Here is a 21952-nt window from a genome sequence, read left to right as displayed (position 1 = left end):
AGTTCCTTGGACACGGCTGATCGGACAGTAGAGGCTCTGGCAGTCACGCTGGTGCTGTTGTTTACTATGTAGAGGAGACAGTTTTTGCAGGAGACGTCTAAATAAAGATGCTCTATCATCACTGACACATGATGGTTTGAGGAGAAGAGCAGTGACTCAGTAACAGGTCTTTGGAGTGCATGTGGTTTTCCCGAGTTATTTATTCATTCCAAAACGGAGTCTGAAAAATTTTGCTTTTCACGACAGCCCCCCCCCACCTTTATGGAAAACTTGGCAGCGAGAGGGATAGATTTTTGTCAGGCAAGGGTATTAAAGGTTACGGAACCAAGGCGGGTAAATGGAGTTACGATGCAGATCAGCCATGATCTAATTGAACGGCGGAACAGGCCCGACAGGCTGAATGGCCTCCTCCTGTTCCTACGTTCCCTATATTCCAGAGCGCTGCGGAGTTCGGACGCACCGCAGAGCGAGGTGGTGAGTGATGGGACACAGGCTCCTGCTGGCCTCAGGATAGATTCGGCAGTCCCAGCGAGGGATTGCATTGCGTTCGAGGAGAGTGTGGGATGGGGAGGGGGGGTTTAACAGTGCAGTGGTCCCAAATCTTCAACCCACGCTACCCCCCACCCACCCAGAATTCTACATCTACCCTTCCATTCCACTTGGCCCCTTACTCATCTCAGCAAGTGAGCACACAGGAATCTTTCGAGATCGACTATAGGCTGACATGTGTAGGGATGTGGAGCAGGCGTTCCAGTTATCCCTGTTGGGAAAAAGTGTGAGCATCAGGCAACAGGTTACGATTGGGCTCAGCTGTGATGTCCACACAGTCGAATAGCCTGCCAGCACACACTATCTATGCTTAAACATACATAATGGCTACTTGGGTGAGAGTTGCCATGTCCTTTGGCAGCATCCCGCAGGAGAGGATGGGGAGGAGGGGAATGATAATCATTTTAAGTTCACTATACAGAGATTTTGAAATCCAGCTCTCTATTGGTCTGAGTCTCCGAGTCTTCATTATGATGATCCATATGCGCCCACCTCAACTCATACTGATTCCTACCGCCACCAACTTGCATTTATATGGTGCCTTTAACGTAGTAAAACGCACCAAGGCGCTTCACAGGAGCGTAATCAGACAAAATTTGACACCAAGCCAGATAAGGAGGTATTAGGGCAGGTGACCAAAAGCTTGGGCAAAGAGGTAGGTTTGAAGGAGCGTCTTAAGGAAGAGAGAGAGATAGAGAGGCTGAGAGGTTTAGGGACGCTATCCAGAGCTTAGGGCCTACGCTGTCGAAGGCACGGCCACCAACAGTGGAGCAATGGAAATTGGGGATGCGCAAGAGGCCAGAATTGGAGGAGCGCAGAGATCTCGGAGGGTTGTGGGGCTGGACGAGGTTACAGAGATAGGGAGGGGCGAGGCCATGGAGGGATTTGAACACAAGGATTTGAACACCAGTCTCAAAGCAAGCAGCAACATTGGCATAATCAACTCTGGGCATCTTTGTCACTCCTGGGTACGCTCAAATCCTCGACAGGGAGTGTGGAGAATGGGCACACTGGCATGCAGGCTGCATTCAAGAATGAAGGGCAAGTCCAGATGTTAAATCATGACGTTGGGACTGGCTCCCAGGGCAACCCTTCAACTTCATCCCAGTCTGCTGATGCATACTGGTCCTTTCACACATGTTCAATGCCAGGTGGAATCTTAAACTAAACCTGTTCATATGCTGCAAACACCACGGGAATACAAAAGCGGGGCAACGGTATAGATTGACAGCTAGAAATTATTAAGATCGCAAATGCAAATCTCTAGGGAATTATTAATTTATTTTTAAACTGAGCGGAAGCCTGGCTTTAAATAAACTCAGGAACTTTTTAATTTTGGAACAGAATGTTCAGGGGGGAGGGGGGTAGTCGAGAGAGTTGGAGAACAAGGAGACAGGAAGTTTCTTTCGAGAAGCAAAAACATAAATAATAAAAATAATTCCACCTTGAGTATCGAAATCTCTTCCCCCGCCCCAGCCACGAACTTGAGGCACGAAATGGTGTCTCGAGCTGCAGCTTTCACATATTTGATTTGCAGGTGTGTAGAGCTGATTCCTTCTATCAGGGTAACAGACCAGACACTGGTCTGTAAAATACCACACTGTCTTGTTGGTGCTGCTCCTATTCCCCACCAAGGGTCTGAAATGCCAACTTATGAAATATTATAAACCTGGAAATTACCCTAGGTAATATCATTATACAACAATATTGCACGTGACATTTTTGCACAATTGCGCAGTGTAATATTATTGCACAATTGCACAGTGTAATATTATTGCACAATTGTGCAGTGTAATATTATTGCACAATTGCGCAGTGTAATATTATTGTACAATTATGCTATGCCATATTATTGTATAATTACACCATGCGATATTACTATACTATTACACTGTGCGGTATTATTGTACTGTTACACTGTGCTGATATTATCGTACAGTTACGCTGTGCGATATTAATATACGGTTACACTGTATGATATTATTGTACGGTTACACTGATATGGTACTATTACACTGCAATATAACTGTACAATTACACTGCTGATATTGTACGGTTACACTGTGTGTTATTATATTATGCTGTGCGATATATTTGTACAATTATACTGTGCTGATATTATTGTACAATCACACTGCTGATATTGTACAATTATACTGTGCTGATATTATTTCACAATTACACTGTGTTGATATTATTGTACTATTATACACTATGATGATATTATACTATTACACTGTGCAATATTATTGTATGGTTATACTGTGCGATATTATTGTACGGTTACACTGTGCAATATATTTGTATGGTTATACTGTGCAATATCATTGTACAGTTACACTGTGCAAGGTAATTGTTTTTTCAACAAAAAAAGTTTTAAGCACAAGCAAACAGCCTGGTTGTGTTTCCGTTGGTTCGTTTACACAAAATGCCAGTGCGCTGCATGTAAACAGTCGAGAATGTATCTCATCGTGAATCAGTGCTGCTCACACTAACCGGAGTTAAAGGTTAGTTTTGGCCAAGTCCAGAGCCAAAATAGTGGATGGAAAAGGGGCAATGCCATAATTGGTTACCTAATGTCAATGTCTGGGCAGCCAGCAAGGGAAATCCAGGCCGCCTTCGCATTCCTCGTAGGCCGAGGGCACCCAGCTTTTAATTAGACCCAAGTACAGTGAGTGGGTAAGTGCACAGTGCTGTAAACTTAAATATCGTGCCCAGTCGCAAATGTGCTTTTTCCCTCCAGACTGTGCATTACAGGATTGAGTGTGTTTCTAACAATAGCAGGTCGGCTGTACAACTTGTTCCAATTTAACTTAAAAAAATACACACAATTTGAAATAGTTCCTCACTTCTCTACCACGCAAAGATGCTGCAAAGGGATATTGACAGATTAAGTGAGTGGACGAGAAGGTGGCACTTGGAGTATAATGTAGGGAAATGTGGAATTATCCACTTTGGTAGGAAGAATAGTAAAGCAGATTATTTTTTTTAAAAGGTGAGATACTAAGAAATGTTGGTAGTCGGAGGGGTTTGGGTGTTCTTGTACATGAATCATAGAAAGTTAACATGCAGGTGTAGCAAGCAATTAGGAAGGCAAATGGCGTGTTAGCCTTTATTGCAAGGGGGTTGGAGAATAAGAGTAAGAAGGTCTTGCTGCAATTATATAGGGCTCTGGTGAAACCACATCTGGAGTACAGTGTGCAGTTTTGGTCTCCTTACCTAAGGAAGGATATACTCGCCTTAGAGGGGGTGCAACGGAGGTTCACTAAATTGATTCCTGGGAAGAGAGGGTTGTCCTATGAGGAGAGGTTGAGTACAATGGGCCTATAGTATCTGGAGTTTAGAATAATGAGAAGTGATCTCATTGAAACATATAAAATTCTTAGAGGGGTTGACAAGGTAGATGCTGAAAGGCTGTTTCCCCTGGCTGGAGAGTCTAGAACTAGGGGTCATAGTCGCAGGATATGGGGTCGGCCATTTAGGACCGAGATGAAGAAAAATTTCTTCACTCAGAGGGTTGTGAATCTTTGGGATTCTCTACCCCTGAGGGCTGTGGATGCTGAGTCATTGAGTATATTCAAGGCTGAGATTGATGAATATTTGGATACTAAGGGAATCAGGGATATGGGGATAGGGCAAGAAAGTGGACTTGCGGTAGAAGATCAGCCATGATCTTATTGAACGGCGGGGCAGGCTCGAGGGGTCTACTCCTGCTCCTATTACTTATATTCTCACGGTTCTTATGTTACTGGCGAAGTAGCTTTAAAAAGACAGGAGATCAAAAATAGGACTCTGCAAAATGTGACTAAGGGTTGTCGTGCCGGTATTACATTCCCACATTTGGAAATTTTAAAAATCTTTCAGAATGTCGTTAAAACCCAGCTGGTTCGCACTAATGTCCTTTAGGGAAGGAAATCTCCTGTCCTTACCCTGTCTGGCCCTATATGTGACTTCAGTGCCGCACCAACATGGTCGACTCTTAGCTGTCCTCTGAAAGTTTCCGAGCAAGGCACTCGGTCGTATCAAACCGCTGGGAGCACCTTCACCACACGGGACTGCAGCGGTTCAAGGCGGCGGCCAACCACCACCATCTCAAAGGCAAATTGAGACGGGCAATAAATGCTGGCCTTGCCAGCGATGCCCACGTTCCGAGAATTTTTTTTTTAAAAAAGTGCAGCACAAGCTGTCCCCACACTGTACAGGATGATTTCGGTATGTCTCATAGATCTGTGATCTGAAAGCTTTGAGCATCTTACTATCTGGGAAAAGGCTGCGTCGCACCAGTTGCTGCACCTCCTTCGCCATGAAGGATCACAAAGCGATTTTTTTTTTCCCCTTCAATTTTGGATTATATATAAACTAACCAGTACACATGGTTGATACCAGAGCTAAGAGGTTATACTCTACACTACTTACTATGCCACCAATCTTTGTGTCATCGGCAAACTTGAAAATATGGCTCTCCATTGTGTTATGTAAGTCATTAATATAGTGAATAGTTGAGGCCCCAGCACAAACCCTTGTGGGACACCACTAGTCACTTCCTTCCAATTTGAGTCCACAGCCATTATCCCTACTCTCTGACTTCTACCGCCTAACCAGGTCAATAATTTTCCTTCAATTCCATGAGCTTTAATTTTAGCGAACAGTCTCTTATGTGGAACCTTATCGAATGCCTTCTGGAAGTCCATGTAAACTACATCCATAGACATTCCCTTGTCTACTACTTTAGTTACTTCCTCTAAAAATTCAATTAGGTTCGTTAGGCATGACCTACCCTTTACAAATCCATGTTGGCTCTCTCTCGAATCAGTTCAAATTTCTCCAAGTGCTCAGTCACACAGTCCTCAATTATAGATTCCAATAACATCCCCACACAACAGATGTTAGACTAACAGGTCTATAATTTCCTGGTTTATCTCTCTCACCCTTCTTAAATAATGGAGCTACATTTGCAATTTTCCAATTCAAAGGGATAATTCCTGAATCGAGAGAGATTTGGAAGATTATGGCTAAACCATCTGCAATTTCCTCACCTACTTCCTTTAAAACCCTGGAATGGAGACCATAGGATATGGTAGCATAGTGGTTATGTTACTGGACTAGTAATCCAGAGTCATGAGTTCAAATCCTGCCACGGCAGCTGGGGACTTAAATTCAATTAATTAAATAAAATCTGGAATAAAAAGCTAGTATCAGTAATGGTAGCCACGAAACTACCAGATTGTCGTAAAAACCCATCTGGTTCACTAATGCCCTTTAGGGAAGGAAACCTGCCGTCCTTACCCGGTCTGGCCTATATGTGATTCCAGATCTACAGCAACGTGGTTGATTCATAATCGCCCTCTGAACTGGCCTAGCAAGCCACTCAGTTGTACAACCTTGCTACGCATGGACTGCAGCGGTTCAAGAAGGTGGCTCACCACCACCTTCTCGAGGGCAATTAGGGATGGGCAATAAATGTTGACCTTGCCAGCGACACCCACATCCCATGAACAAATAAAAAAAAACCATCAGGTCCTGGGGATTTGTCAGTCTTTAGTGCCATTATCTTTTCTAATACTGTTTCATTGCTTACGTTAACTTTAGTGAGTTCCAGTCCTTGATTCATTATTAGTTTCCCTGGAATATCAGGTATATTATCCTATTCCTTTACTGTGAAGACTGACACAAAGTAATTATTCAACAAGTCTGCCATTTCCTTATTTTCATTTGCAATATTGCATATGTTTTTAAAGGGCCCACATTACCTATGACTACCCTTTTGTTTCTAATATAATTGTAAAAACTTTTTGTGTTAATCTTGATATCTCTAGCAAGTTTCTTTTCATATTCCCTTTTTTCAGCTCTTACTATCTTTTATGTCTTCCTTTGCTGTTCTTTAGATCTCTCCCAGTCCCCTGGATCTACACTATTCTTTGCATTTTTGCATGCTCTTTCCTTTAGTTTTATGTTATTTCTCAACTCTTTTGTCCACCATGGCTGTTTGATTTGGTAAGTAGAGCTCTTGCCCCTTAGGGGTATCTACTGGTCCTATACTAAGCTAAATTCTTTTTTGAACACCTCCCACTGTTCATCTGTAGTTTTTCCGATAACAGATAGAAATAGATTGGGGGGGGGGGGCGGGGTGGAGAAGAACAAACCAAAAAGAGGATGTTTAAATTAATCATAATCCATTCTGGCATTTTTTTTAAAAATGATGTTGTGACTCTCAAGATAAACTCACAAAGAGATCCTGATGGTGACCCTTTTAGTAAGTTAGAAATTTAATCTAAAGGAAACTTACATAAATAAATAAAATCTGAAAATGCTGATAATACACAGCAGGTCAATCAGCGTCTGTTAATGTTTCGGGAACAGCAACACAGGAAGAATTACATAGAATGTACAGCACAGAAACAGGCCATTCGGCCCAACAGGTCCATGCCCGTATTTGTGCTCCACACGAGCTTCCTCCCATGCTTCTTCATCTAACCCCATCAACATATCCTTCTATTCCTGTCTCCCTCATGTACTTATCTAGCTTCCCTTAAATGCATCTACGCTAATTCGATCATATTATGATCACTGTTAGTTCATAATCCAACAGTAAGGGAACATTTATCTAAGACTGACTCATTACTAAATCTAGTACGGCCTGCCCTCTTGTTGGTTCTAGAACATATTGCTCCAGAAAACTATCTTGAATGCACGCAAACAATTCACTACATTTCTGACTTGTGCTATTCTGCTCTTCTCAATCTATATGAAAATTAAAGTCTCCCATTAAAACAACTCTGCTTTTACCTGTGCCATAACTTTCTATGGTTCTATGCTAAAAGCCTCTGTAATCTCTGAATTAATACATTTCTGCCACTTCATTGCTGCTATCAGGAAGCCTGTAGACAACTCCCATTACAGTTTTAAGCCTCTCTTATTCCTCAGTTCTAACCATAGAGTCTTCGCTGATTGCCTTCCCTTACCGATATCCTCTCTTATTAATGTAATAATAGTATCTTTAATCAATCCTCTTCTTCCAGTTTCCCTTTCCTTTCTAAAGACCTTATAACCTGGAATATTTAACTCCCAATCATGACCAGCTTGCAGCCATGTCTCAGTAACAGCCACCATGTCATACCCTCCAAGCTGTATTTGAGCTTCTAATTCACTCAATTTATTTCTTATACTCTGTGCATTAGTATATAAAACTCTTATTTGGGCAAGAGACCCTAACCTGTCCTTCTGCACTGATGCTGTCTTACTCACAATGTTTAACTTAACATGTTTCTTATTTGTCACTCCTGCTGTTATTTTAGTATTCCCTTCATCTGGAGTATCTAGATCACTGTTTGTGGCCTGAACTCTGCTCTTATCCTTTTTTAAAAATCTTTAAACTATCATTTTTACTGTTGTTTCTGACTGAGCCCCCCCACCACCCAGAACCCCCCACCCTCATTTATTAGTTTAAAGTCCTTTTTACCACCCTATTTATCCTTTCCACTAGGACCTTGGTCCCAGCCTGGTTCAGGTGCAGCCAGCCCCAACAGTACAGCTCCCTCCTGTCCGAGCACTGGTGCCGATGTCCCATGAAATGGAACCCCTTCTCCCCACATTACTCCTTTAGCCACACATTCACCTTCCTGATCTGTCTGTCCCTCTGCCAATTAGCACGTGGCTCGGGTAATAATCCTGAGATTACCACCCTTGAGGTCCTGCTTTTCAATTTAGCTCCTAATTCCTGATACTCCCTCAGCAGGACCTTTCTTCCCTGTTATAGGTCCCGACGTGGACCACAACAACGGGATCTTCCCCCTCCCTTTCCAAATTCCTTTCCAGCCCCATCGCGATATCGCTGCCACTATCCTGGAGAGACCAGAGAGAGAAAATCGGGGAGAGCAGAAAGAAAACTTGGAGGGGTAAAGTAAGACCAGTAAAGGAAAGAGTGACTGAGCACTTAGAGAAATTTATTGAATTGATGGGTGTTACTTCACTATCTAACCTGTCAGGAAAAGGGGTGAAAATTCAATTAAAATACATTGGGGAGAGAAAGAGATCTCTCTGAAATGAGCTGCGCGCAGAAAGCCCTTTCACTGCAGGCTGTAGAAAGTGCTCTGGAATCTCTCCAACCCAGCTGGTATCGAGACCCTTGAATCATTTCCAGCTTATCCCCCTGGGGGAAAGCGAAAAACAATGAGTCTCGGCGGCAGCCCCTCTGCATGCTGACGTCAGAGAGTTTATGCTAACAAACCCAATCCCAAAACTTCCGCGCCCGGACCCCGAACGCCTCGATCGGCCAGCATTCTTAACCCCGTTGTTTATTTGTCTTCCTATTCAGCGGTGCTTGTTTTAATGGTACATCCTCCAGTCACAGCCCGAGCTGACCTTTGACCCTCCCTGTCCTGTTTGTTGAAACCCTGCTTCTGTAAACCAATAATAAAAAAAAAATTTTTTTTACGGGTCAACCAAATGCAGCAAAAAAACAACCACCGGAGGACAGAGATACAAATAATTATTCCTCAGACATCCTGAAAAGCCAGTCACGTTGCTGTGCTATCAGTTTTATTGCAGGGTTTTTGGGGGTTTTTTTTGGCGTAAATATTAAACCAGTATTTCATGCAGCCGCCTCACATCTCCAACCCTCTCAGGGTGGATGGAGAGAAACTATTTCCTCTGGTGGTGGGGTGAGGAGAGCCCAGAACAAGGACACATCACCTTAAAATTAGAGCGAGGCCGTTCAGGGGTGATGTCAGGAAGCACTTCTTCACACAAAGGGGAGTGGAAATCTGGAACTCTCTCCCCCCAAAAAGCTGTTGCGGCCGAGGGTCAATTGAAAATTTCAAAACTGAGATCAATAAATTTTTTTGTTAGCCGAGGGTATTAAGTAAGGAATCTTACAACACCGGACAAATGTAAGATTCCTTACATTTGTCCACCCCAGTCCATCACCGGCATCTCCACATCGAGGGTATTAAGGGTTACGGTGTCAAGGCAGGTAGATGGAGTTAAGATACAGGTCAGCCATGATCTAACTGAATGGCGGAGCAGGCTGGAGGGGCTGAATGGCCTCCTCCTGTTTCTATGTTCCTGTCACCCACACTCTTTACGGGGGTGGGGGGGGTAACATTTTACTCCATCCAGCTTACTTCTTAATAGTGAGAAGTAAAATTTGACTCCAAACAGAAAATACTAAATAACAAAATGACATGCAAAAACAGGAACAATAAAAATTCAGTAAGATAATAAATATGGGCCAGGAGGAAATGGCTTGTCCTGTGTCTCTGTATTCTCACCAGCGAGCAAATAATTGTGTCCTCTGTGGGCTGAGATGTTAAACCGAGGCCCCACCTCCCCTCTAAGGCGGACGTAAAAGATCCCACGGCCATATCTGGAAGGAGAGCAGGTGAGTTCTGCCCGGTATCCTGGGCCAATATTTATCCCTCAAACAACATCACTAGAAACAGATTATCCAGTCATTATCACACTGCTGTTTGTGGGACCTTGCTGGGTGCAAATTGGCTGCTGCGTTTCCTACTTTATAACAGAGGCTACATTTCAAAAGTACTTCATTGACTGTAAAGCCCTTTGGGACATCCTGAGGTCGTGAAAGGCGCAAAAGAAATATAAGTCTTTCTTTCTTTTTCTTTTCTCTCTTCTTCAATCCTATTTCCCCGGGCCATTTAATAATTTTTCCTCAACTGTTTAAACATTATGGTGTCTTAGCCCAGATTGCAACATATGCTGCCTGATGTGCCATTATTTTGCCCTCTTATCCAGTAATTCTGTTCTGTTTATCAATATTCTGCCAGCCTATCCAGTAATCCTATGCAATGTGCCAGTATATTGACGGTCTATCCAGTAATTCTGAGACAAAGAAAGAGTTGCATTTATATAGCACCTTTCAAGAACTCAGTGACCCACCTCTGTGAATCCTTAACAATTGTGTGCTTTTAACTGTTAAGGGTGCAGAGTCATACTGGCCTACCAAATTGGCAGTCGCCTGGCAAGGCAAGGGTTAAGAACGAGGCACTAATTCAGGAGGAGGCCGAGTCAATGTTAATCACAGGATTAAGATGTGCAATTAGAAGCTAATATATTTTTCCTGGCGCAAGGTGAAGCTTAGTGGGAGAAGGAACAATGAAACCATAACAAACAACATAACCACCGAGCTCGTCACCAGCATCGGATTAAAGGCTGCACTGCTTTTTAAGAGATTTATTTACTTCTGCTCCTGTCGATTTTCTCGCCTCCTCTCCTCGCGAGAGAGTGGACCTACGGGCAGCAGGAAACCCTTCTATACCTCGCCCAGGAGGACATCGTCCATGGTCAAGGCTCAACAGCAAGTTCTGGCAGGCTATTCGACAAGGGCAGGGGGGGGACGTGGTCGTAGCCGCGCCCAGTCCGTTCCGCACCCCACCTCCTGCAGGAGCGCCTGGACAGTAATCACGAAAGAGAGAAAGAACTTACGTTTATATAGCGCCGTTCACCACCTCAGGACATCCCAAAGCGTTTACAGCCAATGAAATACTTTTGAAGTGTAGTCACTGTTGTAATGCAGGAAGCGCGGCAGCCAATTTGCGCACAGCAAGATCCCACAAACACCAATGAGATTATGACAAGGTAACCTTTTTTTTATTGATGTTGGCTGAGGGATAAAGGTTGGCCAGGACACTGGGGGGAACTTCCCTTCTCTTCTTCGAATAGTGCCGTGGGATATTTTACATCCACCTGTGAGCACAGACAGGGCCTCGGTTTAGCATCTCATCCGAAAGACGGCACCTCCGACAGTGCAGCACCGGCACTGGGAGTAAAACAGGAGGAGAGAAGCAGAGGTAAGTCAGGTGGGGGCGGATAGCGTTTTCAAAACCTGTGGAGCGTGGGAGGTAAGGAATTCCAGAGTTCTGAGGTCCCGGTGAAGAATGGGTTAGAGTGGGAGATGGATCTTGACCTCAACACAGGAAAAGTGGTACCCACAACGACCGATTTCCTCCCCTCACCCCCCATAACACAGCCAACTGAAGAGACGGTTTCTCTTCGGCCTGCAATGCTGCTCTTCAGTCAAGTATTAGGAGAAGCCCAGAGTCATTTGGTCACTCTTGATCTCCACTTGGCTCCTTCCCCTCGCACTCCTTTCCTGCAATGCTACAATGGAGAAGACTAGTCACCCAAAGCTCTGCTGCCCGTATACTAACTCGCACCAAGTCCCGTTCACCCATTACCCTTGTGTTCGCTGACCTACATTGGCTGCCGGTCCGGAAACGCCTCGATTTTAAAATTCTCATCCTTGTTTTCAAATCGTCTCCGTGGCCTCGCCCCCTCCCCATCTCTGTAACCTCCTCCAGCCCTACAACCCTCCGAGATCTCTGCGCTCCTCCAAATCTGGCGTCTTGCGCATCCCCGATTTTAATCGCTCCACCATTAGCGGCCGTGCCTTCAGCTGTATAGGCCCCGAGCTCTGGAATTCCCTCCCTGAACCTCTCTGCCTCTCTCTCCTCCTTTATGACGCTCCTTAAAACCTACCACTGTGACCAAGTTTTTGTTCACCTGATGCGCTGTGGAACGCTTTTAAAGGCGCTATATAAATGCAAGTTGCTGTTGTTGTAGCCATTGGGGAAATGCTGCCGTGAACCTGCAATGTACTTACCGCACAGCACAGCTCTTACCCCCTGGAGTAGGGTATCATGAATGCACTTACAAAATCACCACGCCCAGTATAGCAGCCATATTAGCACATTTTGGAGATAATATCGCACTCACATTTTTATCAAACTATGAAAATAAAAAGCCAAACTGTTAATGCTGGGAATCTGAAGTAATAACAGAAAATGCAATAATAGGGTACAGTAGCGTAGTGGTTATGTTACTGGACTAATAATCCAGAGGACGTGAGTTCAAATCCCACGGTGAGAATTTGAATTCTGTTTAAAACAATGAGGAAATGAAAAGCCGGTATCAGTAAAAGTGACCATGAAGCTGTTAGATTGTCGTAAAAACCTAACTGGTTCACTAATGTTACTTTAGTTCAAGTCTCACCCCAGAGACTTGAGCTCATAATCTAGGCTGGACACTCCCAGTGCAGTACTGAGGGAGTGCTGCACTGTCGGAGGTGCCATCTTTCGGATGAGATGTTAAACCGAGGCCCCGTCTGCCCTATCGGGTGGACCTAAAAGATCGCACGGTACTATTTCGACGAAGAGCAGGGGAGTTTTCCCTAGGCCAATATTTATCCATCAACCAACATCACTAAAAAAACATTATCTGGTCATTATCACATTGCTGTTTGTGGAACCTTGCTGTGCACAAATCGGCTGCCAGATTTCCTACATTACAACAGTGACTACACTTCAAAAGAGTACTTAAATGGCTGTAAAGAACTTTGAGACGCCCTGAGGTCATGAAAGGCGCTGTATAAATGCAAGTCTTTCTTTCTTTGGGAATTGTAAACAATTTTACAACACCAAGTTATAGTCCAGCAATTTTATTTTAAATTCACAAGCTTTCGGAGATTTTCTCCTTCCTCAGGCAAATGCCTGAGGAAGGAGAAAATCTCCGAAAGCTTGTGAATTTAAAATAAAATTGCTGGACTATAACTTGGTGTTGTAAAATTGTTTACAATTGTCAACCCCAGTCCATCACCGGCATCTCCACATCATTTCTTTGGGAAGGAAACCTGCTGTCCTTACCTGGTATGGCCTCCAGTGACTCCAGTCCCACACCGACGTGGTTGACTCTTAACTGCCCTCTGAAGTGGCCTAGCAAACCACTCAACTGTATCAAAATCACTACCAGCAGGTTCAAGAAGGCAGCACACCATCACCACCACCACCATCTCAGGACAACGAGGCATGGGCAATAAATGCCGGCCTTGCCAGGAACGCTGAGATCCAAAGAACGAATTTTAAAAATTTTTAAAAAGATTAATTGTGAAAGACAAAGCCAGGTTAAACAACAACAATTTGCATTTATATAGCACCTTTAATGGAGTAAAACATCCCAAGGTGCTTCACAGGAGCGTTACCAAACAAAATTTGACACTGAGCCACACAAGGAGTTATCAGGGCATGGGGATGTAAGTTTTAAGGAGCATCTTAAAGGAGGAGAGAGGGGTAGGGAGGTTTAGGGAGGGAATTCCAGAGCTCAGGGCCTAGGCAGCAGAAGGCACGGACGCCAATGGTGGAGCGCTGAAAATCGGGGATGCGCAAGAGGTCAGAATTGGAGGAACGCCGAGGTCTCGGAGGGTTGTAGGGCTGGAGGAGGTCACAGCGATATGGGTAAACCATGGGTTGAACCCTTCATCGCACCTCACGAACAGGGGGAAGTCATTTGATGCGGTTTGACTGTTACAGGTTCTGGGTCCGCACTGCATATTCTTCCGTTTCAGTATCACGGCGTCTCCCGTAAGCAGATCCCATGTCCGCCATTAGCAGGAGTTTACTTTAACGGCCCGAAATCTAGCTGTACACTAGCGTTACCCAGGGACAGGAAGAATGACGCTCCTCGTTGTGGGGACCCTGTTATCGCATATCTCACCCACTTTCCAGGAGAAAGACTCTCCTGAGTCAAAGCCAATTGCAAACCGAGAGCCGGGTCAACCCGGGTTGATTTTACATGTAATGTGTGAACAAACAGAATTCAATTTTCTGTGGAATTTAATGTAATCCCTATTGCTCCTCGTAACATCAAAAAATAATAAATTATACAAACGTGGCTTAACTCTTACAAAATTAATATGCGTTGAGCTGACGGACTCTAACCTCAGGAAAAGCGACCTCTCCCTCTGTCACTCTTTCCACTCCAAACTTCAGCGGACTGCCCCAGACCCCACTCGACAGGAAGCCAGAGACATGACCTCTGACCTCCTCCCCGCCCCCCCCCCCCCCCCCCCCAAGTCTCCGTTTCAGGGATTTAAAAAAAATTATTTTCGGGAGGTCTGCGTCGGTGGTAAGGCCGGCATTTATTGCCCTGAGAAGGTGGTGATGGGCCTTCTTCTTGAACCCACTGTGTAGCAGTTTGATGCAACTGAGTGGATAGTTAGGCCACTTCAGAAGGCAGTAAAGAGTCAACCACTTTGGTGCGGGACTGGAGTTACGTATAGGCCCAGACCCGGTAAAAACGACAGGTTTCCTTCCCTAAGGTGGTTCAAGTATTCTCGCCTCTGAGTCTTTGTCGGTTCAAGTCCCCACTCTTGAGCACATAGTCCAGGCTGACACTCCATTACAGCACTGAGGGGGTGCTGCACTGTCGGAGGTGCCGTCTTTCGGATGAGACATTACACCGAGGCCCCGTCTGCCCTCGGCTGGAAGTAAAATGATCCCATGGCACTTTGTGAAAAGAGCAGAGGAGTTCTCCCCGGTGTCCTGGCCAATATTTATCCCTCAATCAACATCACTAAAAGAAATGATCTGGTGATTATCTCATTGGTGTTTGTGGGATCTTGCTGTGCGCAAATTGGCTGCTGCATTTCCTACATTACAACAGTGACTACACTTAAAAAAAAAGAGTACTTAATTGGCTGTAAAGTACTTTGGGGCGTCCCGAGGTCATGAATGGCGCTATATAAATGCAAATTCTTTCTTTCTTTCTAAAGGACATCAGGAAATCAGTTGGGTTTTTACGACAGCTTCACGATTACTTTCACTGGTATCAGCTTTTTATTTCCAGAATTTTTAACTGAATTCAAATTCTGGTGGGATTTGAACGCACAGTCTCTGGATTATTAGTCCAGACCTCTGGATTACTAGTCCAGTAACATAACCACTGCGCTACCATACCCAGTAGAACTGCCAATCGAACCTACATACTGGCCCTCCTGGATATGGGCCCCCTGGCATCTCCCTCCCTCCCTCTAGTCTCGTATGAATGATGTAGTTCCAAAGTTATACAATCTATCAAGTGAACTCCATTGTCTCAAACCGATATGGTTTTGTGCCAGCCACCTCATCCAGTCCAAGCTACTGGGTTAAATATACATTCCCAGTCGTATAAAGCTCTGGTTAGACCCCCACCTGGAGACTGCGTCCAGTTCTGGGCACCGCACCTCAGGAAGGATATTTTGGCCTTGGAGGGGGTGCAGCGCAGATTCACCAGAATGATACTGGGGCTAAAAGGATTAAATTATGAGGACAGGTTGCATAGACTGGGCTTGTATTCCCTTGAGTAGAGAAGATTAAGGGGTGATCTAATTGAGGTGTTTAAGATGATTAAAGGAATTGATAGGGTCGATAGAGAGAAACTATTTCCTCTGGTGGGGGGAGTTCAGAACAAGGGGGCATAACCTTAAAATAAGAGCTAGGCCGTTCGGGAAGCACTTCTTCACACAAAGGGGAGTGGAAATCTGGAACTCTCTCCCCCAAAAAGCTGTTGAGGCTGGGGGTCAATTGAAAATTTCAAAACTTTAATTGATAGATTTTTGTCAGGTCAGGGTATTAAGGGATAGGGAATCAAGGCAGGTAGATGGAGTTAAGATGCAGATCAGATCTAACTGAATGGTGCAACTGGCTCTAGGAGCTGAATAGCCTACTCCTCTTCCTAAGTTCCTAACTTGGGTGTTGTGCAGGTTTAACCCCTTGTGCACTAAATTTAACTTAATAGCACCGGCTTAACAGAAATTAAGTCAAAATTCCTCCACGGTCAAATACTCAAAACATGACGGTGACAAACCATGAATTATCACGTGTGGCACATTTGCTTCCCAAGTATCCGAAATTTGCATTAAAAGTCCCGCAGGCAACAGAAACGCCAGCTTCTGGGGAGGGGCAATATGAGTGAGAACAAATTGTTTGCTGCAACAAATCCCAATCACGGTTGAATTGCTAACCTGTCCCTTTTCTTTCAGGTGCCGTCAGAGCTGCTTTGCACCTCCAGCATTCACTTTTTATTTTAAATGTACGAACTGATAAGAAAAATAAAAGTATCATCAGGTTGTCTATGCTCACCTTATCCGTTAGACGGAGTAATCTCGTGCACAATTCTACCCAGCCACTTTGGGGGGGGGGGGGGCGCAATAATCAGTCAGGGTGTCTAATAACACCACTGAGTTAGCCAATAAGTTGCACTGTGTCAGCCAATGCGTTCGAGGTAGGGCAGGACTTACGGCAGACTCACAGCAGTCTATTTTATAGCAAGCAAAGTCTAAACAGCGCACTACAGCAAACAGTCTACAGAGTCTATTTAAAAAGAGTCTCTACGAACTACAGCAAACAGAACTCATGATGAAACTACAGCAACTTCTCCCGATAAAAGCAGGGTTATTTCTTCAGCAAAGTGCAGTGAGTGGAGGATAGTTACATAATACAAATCATGTGCATAAAATCAATCCGAGTCACTTACAGCAGTGCGATCTCCAGGCGCGATTCACGAGGGAATTACCCAATCATCTCCATTCTGATGGGTATAGTGGTGTCACTATATGCAGCCATAATCGGTAGTAATTTCAAGGAAAAACTCTGGGAAATTCCCCCTCCGAATCGCTACAGCAATCAACCTCTAGGGGATCAGGAGCATCATTAGGTATACTTAAACCAAACTCTCTTGCCCTCTTCACCCACCTGCCCCAATTTCCTTAAGAGCATAGGACCAGAAAGGGCCATCTCCATCCACTGCGCCAGTCCGAAAGGTCACAGGCTTTCTATCCCCACTTGAAAGCCGATATTCACTGACCACCTTCATGCAGAGAGTGATCTACACGTGGTGGGGCGGGGGAGGTGGAGTAGAGAAGCCAGCAGTAATTTGGGAACCGGTTGGATGAAGCAGTGAGGGGGCAGTGAGGGATGGATGGGCCAAATGGCCCTCCTCGTCCATGATGATCTTGTGGACAGCCCTATCTGTCAAAAATGTACCCATCGCCCTCCGCCTCCACGCCTTCCCTGGTAATTATTCCGCACCGTTACCCCTCTCGGCATGAAGTTATATGCGAACTGTGTATCTCACCTTTCCTTACCCAAACTTGAGCAGATTCCCCTCTCCTTGTAAATACTGAACATACGAACTGGAGGAGGCCAATCAGCCCCTCGGCCTGCTCCCCCATTCAATTAGATCACGGCTGATCTGTATCTTAACTCCATTGACCAGTCTTGGTTCCATATCCATTAATACCCTTGCCTAACAAAAATCTATCAATCTCAGTTTTGACATTTTCAATTGACCTCCAGCATCCACAGCAATTAATGGGGGGGGGGGGAAAGAGAGTTCCAGATTTCCACTACCCTTTGTGTGAAGAAGTGCTTCCTCACATCACCCCTGAACGGCCTGGCTCTAATTTTAAGGCTACGCCCCCGTGTTCTGGACCCCCCTCCCCACCAGAGGAAATAGTTTCTCTCTATCCGCCCTGTTGAATCCTGCAGAATCCAGTTTATCGGCTACCCTCTTTATTTTGTGATATCACGAGTTAACAGAATGGTCCACCTTTACAAATCAAGTCTCAATGAGAGGCTCTTCTTTTTGAAAATTAAAATGATTTTTCGTGTGCAATGTTTTTCATCTAAAGTGGAAGTCTCAATGACATCAGTGGGGGAGGAAGAGGAGGAACTAACTGGGAGGAGTTATAAAGCACAGGTTGTGTGTGAGGGAGCAAAATTATCACATACATGCACTCCTCCCAGTTAGTTTCCATGATGACTTCATTAGCTCTCACTTTTAAACAAAAATATTGAATTTACATTTTTTTTAAAAAAGATCAATGAAAATTAAACCCCTCCCCCCCCCCCCAAAAAAATAACCACATGGTAATACTTGGTAAACTTTACAGTGAAACTAGTGAAGCAAGCACTTCACATAATCAAACTTACAGCATATCACATAATCTGGGACCTAGGAAGCATCGAAAGGATTGGACAGAAAAAGAAGCGTACTTTTGATCTGCCGCCACTAGAGGCTGGAAGTTGAGTTACTTACTATATTTAAAGGCACTGGTGCCCTCTGATGGCAGTAAGTAAGTAACAAAGTCCATATCTTTTGCAGAACTTTTGGAATTTGTAAATAAATTGGTTTGCACAATTTGAGGGGAGAGAAAAAAAAACGGAAAAGCAAATGATGAATTTAGCAAAAATTAAAAACTGGAATCTTCTGCCTATTGGAGGCTTTCTGTTGGCCGTCTTTCGGATGAGACGTTAAACCGGGGTCCCATCTGCCCTCTCACGTGGATATAAAAGATCCCACGGCACTGTTTCAAAAGGAGAGCAGGGGAGTTCTCCCCGTTGTCCTGGGCGGTATTTTTCCCTCAACCAATATCACTAAAACAGATTATCCGGTCATTAACTCATTGCTGTTTGTGGGATCTTGCTGTGCGCAAATTGGCTGCCACGTTTCTTACATTACAACAGTGACTACACACTTCAAAAAGTACTTCATTGGCTGTAAAGCGCTTTGGGATGTCCTGAGGCCGAAGGACGTTATATAAACAAATTCTTTATTTTTCTTTCTATTCCATTCTCTGCTTTATCCCAGTTTATTGCTTTCCTGTTTCAGGAATTCCTGTACGTAGGAACACCAAAGGCAGATGCAGGTGTCTGTCTACTGGTCGCAGTGTAACAGCAGCAAGCATGGAGGGCAGCTTAGTTACATGGCCGTGGGTAGCGGCAGCAACGCACGGTACCAGGCTGGCAGGGAAAAGGGCTCACACCCCCCGTATTTCACTACAAGGTATGTGCCTGCTCGCAAGCTTTCAATCTCAGGTCATCTGGGTTCGACAGCCAGCGGAGATCTGACGCTGGCCCCGCTGTTCAAAATTAAAAGTACGAGTCACCCTTGACGCTGGTCTCATGCAGCCGCTGGGGATAGGTACAGAGGGGACCAAGCACAGAGTGAGCACAGCGGTACAAGGTCAGAACAGAAGAGGAAGGTCCTTTACCCCATCTTACCTCATCCAAGAACCTGCAGACCCCTCATCACTGCATTGTAATGATTCTTAAATCAATCCGGGTTTTCGCCTCCAGTAAAGGTATCCAGAAATCCATTCCACGCTCTAAATCGACCCGTGCGTGAGGAACAACTTCCTGACATCACTCTCGCCTCTGAGTCAGGAGGTTGTGCGTTCAAGCCCCACTCCAAAGACTTGAACACATAATCCAGCCTGACACTCGCAGTGCCAGTACCGAGCGAGCGCTGCGCTGTCCGAGGCGCCACCTTTCAGATGAGGCGTTAAACCCCCGAGGCTCTGTCTGATCGTCTGGTCGTTATCTCATTGCTGTTTGTGGGACCTTGCTGTGCGCAAATTGGCTGCCGCTTTTCCTACATTACAACAGTACTTCGTTGACTGTTAAGCGCTTTGGGATGTCCTGAGGTCATGAAAGGCGCTATGTAAATGCATGTTCTATCTTTATCAGTCCTAAATTTGTCTTTAGCCAGTTTGAAGCCCGTGTCCCCTAGTCTTCCATTCACAACGATAATTATGGATGAGGGAACCCGCTCAGTCCATCCAGCTCAGACTTTCACTTCCGCTGTTCAAGGTTCAAAGAACCTTTTACAGCATATGGGAAAAATAACTGTACTTTTAGACTTGTCTAGACTAATTGTTGAGCAGGGAGTAAGATTTGAAGTGTTTTTCTGGCACTAGTTTATACCCACTATGCTGCCAATCTCACAGTGCTGTCCATGTTCTGGTCAACTTCAAATCAGTTTGAGCAGGCTGAGCCCAGTTTCTAGCAGGCAAGGTCCCACTGCACAAAACTTCCTCTAATTGGGCAATCTCACTCAGAGAGACTGCACGATATTTGCGAATGGCAAAATATCACACTGGGGCAGTAACCTGATTCTTTCCAGCTTAGGGTTGAGGTGCATTATTGGTAAGCTTTACTCTAACTGTGCTTTATCTCAACTCAGAGTAATTGAGGAGACAGTGTAGAGGGAACTTTAGTTTGTATCTAACCCATGCTATACCTGCCCTGGGAGTGTTTGATGGGACAGTGTAGAAGAAGCTTTACTCTGTATCTAACCCGTGTTGTACCTGTCCTGGGAGTGTTTGATGGGACAGTGTAGAGGGAACTTTAGTCTGTATCTAACCCGTGCTATACCTGCCCTGGGAGTGTTTGATGGGACAGTGTAGAGGGAGCTTTACTCTGTATCTAACCCGTGTTGTACCTGCTCTGGGAGTGTTTGATGGGACAGTGTAGAGGGAGCTTTACTCTGTATCTAACCTGTCCTGTGCCTGCCCTGGAACTCTTTGATGCTGACACCGGAAGCCTGAGATGGAAATTGCCGTTCTTAGCTAACATCGCCTCTCACCTGGAGAAGCAGAAAACTGACCAAAAAAAACAGTACAAATACATTCAGTACACAACAAAAGACATCAGGGAAACAAACACATCATCACTACCATCACCAAGGAGATAAGACTAGCGGTGTTACCATTCAATCCCATATTTCAATGTGTGTGCCAGCCCTCTGAAGGATACTACGCACACACAGATTTCATGCAGCTCTGTATGGCTTCACCTCAACAGCACTTCTCTGTAATTACCGCCCCACACACCAGGCACAAAGCACAGCCGGAGGACGAGACTGACCATTCTTTGTGGTTTGTGGTTGTGTGCCCGAGTGTTGTTCTTTGAACAAAAAACTGCTTAATTTGTAAGAGGTGGTGCACTATGGTAAGAGGAATAAGGAGGTCATCTACTCCTCAGAAAGTAAGAGCCTAAATGGGAGCTAGGGGTACAGGTTCACATATCATTAAAAGCAGCAACACAAACAAAGCACTGGGGTTCATTTCTAGAGGGATAAAATTCAAAAGAAGAGAAGTTATATTAAACCTACAAAGAACCCAATTGGAGTACTGTGTGCAATTCTGGTCTCCATATTACAGAAAGTGTATAGAAGCACTGGAGAAGGTGCAAAAAAAGATTTACAAGGTTGATACCAGAACTGAGAGGTTACAACTATCAGGAAAGATTGAACAGGCTGGGGCTCCTTTATCCGGAAAATAGAAGACTGAGGGGTGACCTGATAGAGGTCTTTAAGATTATGAAGGGGTTTGATAGGGTAGACGTAGAGAAGATGTTTCCACTTGTGAGAGAGTGTCCAAAACTAGAGGTCTTAAATATAAGATAGTCACTAATAAATCCAATAAGGAATTCAAGAGAAACTTCTTTACCCAGAGAGTGGTTAGAATGTGGAACTTGCTACCACAAGGAGTAGTTGAGGCGAATAGTGCAGATGCATTTAAGGGGAAACTAGATAAATTCATGAGGGAGAAAGGAATAGAAGGATATGCTGATAGGGTGAGATGAAGTTTGGTGGGAGGAGGCTCGCGTGGAGCATAAACACTGGCAAAGGCCAGTTGGGCCGAATGGCCTATTTCTGTGCTGAAAAATTCTATGTAACTCTATGTAATTTAGGGAAGGTTTTTAACAGCATATGGAAGCCACACGAGGGCATCACCGGATTAAGACAGTGGATCTCAAGTTGCCCCAGATGCCTGAGTGAGTTTATGCAA

At 44.7% G+C, this 21952-nt stretch overlaps 1 protein-coding gene across 1 annotated transcript in view; it reads right to left on the bottom strand.

Moving 5' to 3' along the window:
* nhej1 (nonhomologous end-joining factor 1) overlaps positions 1 to 21952 on the bottom strand; it is a 261649-nt gene that overhangs the window by 181958 nt on the left and 57739 nt on the right. The gene's annotated exons all lie outside the window — the stretch shown is intronic.

Source organism: Heptranchias perlo, chromosome 7 (genome assembly GCF_035084215.1).
Source record: "Heptranchias perlo isolate sHepPer1 chromosome 7, sHepPer1.hap1, whole genome shotgun sequence".
Lineage (NCBI taxonomy): Eukaryota > Metazoa > Chordata > Chondrichthyes > Hexanchiformes > Hexanchidae > Heptranchias > Heptranchias perlo.
The sequence above is the reverse complement of the archived record's forward strand: the minus strand, read 5'-3'. Positions and strand labels throughout refer to the sequence as shown.